Consider the following 4,633-nt stretch of genomic DNA (forward strand, 5'->3'; position numbering starts at 1 on the left):
ATAAAAACCTTAACAGAAATGGACTTTGGGGTATAATTAATTTCACCAATAAGAAAAATACTTGGGTAAAAATCGTAAAACTGCTCACAATAATTTGGAAAGTAAAAGTACTTACACACACTCAGAAATGAAGTATTGAATTTACTTAGCTAAGTTATATCAACTGGTTCCACTGAACTGGGCTGAATTAATCGCTTTACATTTGCTCAGCTGGGTTCAGTGTTGACAGAACTTGGTTGAGTAAATTCAACACTTATTTTTTAGAGTGCATAAACAACTCTTATGATGAGTTTGGACAGATTTAATTTTGTAACGAGTAACTAGGTGTTAAATTTTAAAGTAAAGAAGTTAAAAGTATCATTTTTTTAGGTTTAAAATGTAACAAAGCAAATGTAAAAGTAACAATTTAAAAAAATACGTGGTAAAATTACAGATCTTTAAAAACATCTGTTGTGTGCACACATGCAAATTCATACCTCTGTAGGGGGGTCTCCAAAATCTTCCAGTCTCAGACCTGGATTTAAAAAGCTTCAGTTTCAGAGGAAAGAGAGAGTTCAGGGACTGAAAAAAAAAGCTACAGTTTCGCTCAAAACTGGCATTGAGTAAACTGGGCCTTAAATCATGTTTTTAAAGGTGGCGGGCAATATGAATCTCTTCCAGGCCTTTTTTAAAGGCCTTTAATTATGCATATTTTGTTTTTATTTTAACTCAATATTTAGAAATAGAAAAACATTATTTCTCACTGTAGAAGTTAAATGTAGTGAACTGCATGATTCAGTGCTCCTCATTGGCTCCTGATTCTTTTAGTGTTAAAGTATTGAAAAAAAAAAAAAGAATAGTTATAGCTCCCATAAATGTCACGGGAATTGGTTTGTGGTCAGCCACTTTGCAACCAGAGTGTGTGTCATAGTTTAATGAGTCAGTCAGCCATTTTGGCTTCTGGAGACATGACTTAATCAGTCAATTAGAACAGCGGTTGATTAATATGCCTGGACTGGGAGCAGCCTCAGCCAGGAGAGAAATGGGCCGGTGAATGAATAATCACCACCGGAGTGCTGCGGGGCTGCTCTGTGAGCTGCAATCATCCAAGATTTAAAGGGAAATAATCTCAGATTTTTCAGGAGGGCTTTTGTTTCGGCTTGTCCAGATGACCCAAAGGCAATTTTTCTGAAAGAGTAGAGAGAAAAAAAGATATAAAATCAGTCGGTTGAACCATGTGGACACCTTTAAAGGCTGTAAGAGACAAAGTAATGAATAAAACCTTTGAAATTTCTTACACCTTTTCCTTTGTGTCCAAAAGGTTGTCTAAAGATGACCATAAATCTTTAGCTTTTTTATGGAAATGATTTTTTAGGAATAGAAAGTGAAACATCGCTCTAGTCCAGAGGTTCTCAAACTAGGGTTCCAGGACCCTCAGGGGTCCTCAAAAATTTTCAATAAATTTTTAATTTGGTTTTTATTTTAAAACATGCATATGAGGAACAATACATTAAACAAACGTACACACACTAAACAAAACAAAAAATTTATAATACTCCCATGGCATTTAGGGGTTAAAATGATTTCATTTATGAGTGGGTCCCTGCAAATTTTTCACATTGTTAGGGGGTCCCCAGATCCAAACTGTTTGAGAACCGCTGCTCTGGTCGACACTAATCAGAGGAATTTTAGATCTTGTTAGAGAGAATAAGTCTTTCTGTCAGTCCAGACGTTTAGAAAACAGCAGTTTAATGAACTGAAATGTTTTTATTCACAGAAAGACCTTGCATTTTCATAACGTATCAAAGTCCCATTAAACTTTAGTCATCACTTTCTACAATTTCAAAATCTTTTGTGGACAGCTTAGTGTGGTGAAACTTAAAGCAATTCAAAAATAAAAAAGTTGAGCTTAATGAAAGTTTATTTTGACATCCAGCTAATTAGCTAGCTTTCGTCTAACAGTTGGAGCGTGGAGCCTTTCCAAAACCTGTCAGAGYAATCATTGTATAAATGTTTAAACTCAGTCTAACATTTTAATAGTGCAATTATTGGACAAGAGGCTTGTTTACTTGAGCCACAATTAAAACTGTGTGGATGTTGAACAAACTGCATAAAAGTTTGTCTTATTTCCTTCACACTGCAGATGGATCTTGAGCATCCCAATGCACGACTAAATGTCGGTTTATTTGTTTATTTATTAGGATCCCTGTTAGTCTCCACCGCAGCAGATACTATTCCAGGGGTCCAACCAAACATAAAGACTATAAAACTAATCAATTCGTACAAACAGCCAAAACAATACAAAATTTAAGACTAAAAATTTTTTTTAAAGATTATTTTTGAAGCTATAAGCACAAAACCAAACAGCTGAGCAGTAACAAAGACCACACCAAGACCCTGAAAATCCATGATAAAATTGAAAWTTTTCACTGGAAAAACAGGGAACTCTTAAGACCCTAGCTTCATATAAAAAGTCAAAAAGAAAAAAAAAGAAACTTAAAAAAATAGGACTTGTAAAGAATCATAGAAAACTCCTTCAGACGTGCAGCTTCAGCCCCAGAGGAAAGAGTWATGTATGCTGAATAATAATAAGCAGTAATAATTCCACCATGAAGAAAAAAAATAAGTGTAAAAAGTGTTGCTCTGCAAAGCCTTGGACCAACTCCAACCTCATCAGAAGGGCAAATTTATTTTGGAGTCAGAATGCATTGGCTTTAATTTCACGCTGCACGCATTTCGATACAAGCAAAAAAGAAAAAGGATGGAGAGAGAGAGAGAGAGTGAAACAAAAAAGACTCAGAGAAAATGTTTGGTTTAATTTTCTGCTAAAAGCCACCATACCAAAGAGAATTAAGGCTGAAGCACTCACAAACAAAAGAGGAAAAAATATACGGGGAAAGCTTTTCTTTTAAAGTTATATAAAAGAGTTAATAGGAGCTTTTCAGTGATTGGATTTATTTATTGTTTGCTGATTTGACTTTAGCTGCAGCAGATTCAGCACGCAGAGCAAAAGAAGGTCACAAAGAGGAAGAAGAGTTTGATGTTGCTRATGGGAACACTTCTGCATGGCCTTGCTTTTTAAGCTGTATTTATTTAAGAAAAACAAAATACTAAARGAAAACCACACACATCACATCAACGCATAATATTCATTTCATTTGAAGATGATGCATGTGAAGAAATTTATTGGGGTTTGTTTACTACTGACTTTTAARAGGCACCGCACATTTTGTAGCATTTTCTTAGGTGAACAATGATATTTTTATTGTGTGGTTATTTCTGTGATTAAACTGATGCTTTCATGTACAGACTGGGTGGCTATAAAATATGACACAGAACAGCAGATACGTGCCTGAACACACTTACAACACTTAATTAAACCGCTGTTTTATTAAGAGGAAAGGAATTATGTTTGAGGACAAGGCACAAGCAGGGTGGCCCATTTTGATGATGCAATGAAAATGGGCGGAGTCAGATCTTGAAGAATGTGAATTGAGGAAAAAAGGGGCAGATATTATAAGATTTTTGTTCTTCACTCTGCTTCCTTTCATTTTGTTGTGTTTGTATTTTTTTATTTTTATCGTGTATAATTTTTTAAAAATAAAATTAATAAAATTTATGAAATGAAATGAAATATAATGACATTCCCTCCTGAAATGCTTGGCTGTATACACGGAGAAAGCATTAAGTCCTGTGTGGGTGTTTGAACTCTTTTCGCATTTAAACATTCAAATATTGGTGCATTTTCTGTCTGGCTACGAACACATATTAAAGTAAACGAACACGTTAAAATTTATTTTCACATGAATAGATGTTGTTTTTCTTAAGCAGACAAAACACTTGTTACCAGAGGTTTACTCTAAAAAAATCAAAAAATTTGCATTGGATTTACTTAAACTATGTCAACAGGTTCTACTCAACTAAATAGAGTAAATCTAACAATTACTTCACATTCATTTATACTGTAAATGAAAGAAATTGCTCTAGATTTACTCAATTCAGTTGAGTATAACCTGATGACATAATTTATTTAAGTATATTCAACGCAAATGTTTTGATTTTTTGAGAGTATAAAGTACCTGAAAAAAACTAAGTAAAAGCAAAATACCTTAGCAGAAAATGACTTTGGTAATAATAAAATCCACTGATGAGAAAAGTACTTAAGTAACTGTTCACAAAAATCAGGAAAGTAAAAGTACTTTTACACATTCTTTAATAAATAAACTGTTGAATTTATTGAACCAAACTGGTTCCACTAAATCAAGTTGAGTAAATTGAGGCATTAAGCGTATTTTCTTTTAAAGAAAATGTGTGTATTACTTCATATTTACTCTGCTAAGTTTAGTGGAACCAGTTCACATGAGAGTGCATAAACATCCTCTTTCATGATTGAACAAATTTAATTTAGTAACGAGTAACTAGGTGTTAAATTTTAAAGTAAAGAAGTAAAAGTAACATTTTTAGGACTTAAATGTAACAAAATAAAAGTAAAAGTAATAATTGTAAATATCACTTGGTAAAATTACAAATCCTCAGAAAAGTTACTCACGTACTGTAACGACGTAAATGTACTTAGTTACTATAAACCTCTGCTTGTTACGTTATTATTCCGTTGACATGAGACAACATGCAAATGTATTTTTGTTCCTCCAGA

This window comes from Austrofundulus limnaeus, unplaced genomic scaffold (genome assembly GCF_001266775.1).
Source record: "Austrofundulus limnaeus strain Quisiro unplaced genomic scaffold, Austrofundulus_limnaeus-1.0 Scaffold128, whole genome shotgun sequence".
NCBI classification, from domain to species: Eukaryota; Metazoa; Chordata; class Actinopteri; order Cyprinodontiformes; family Rivulidae; genus Austrofundulus; species Austrofundulus limnaeus.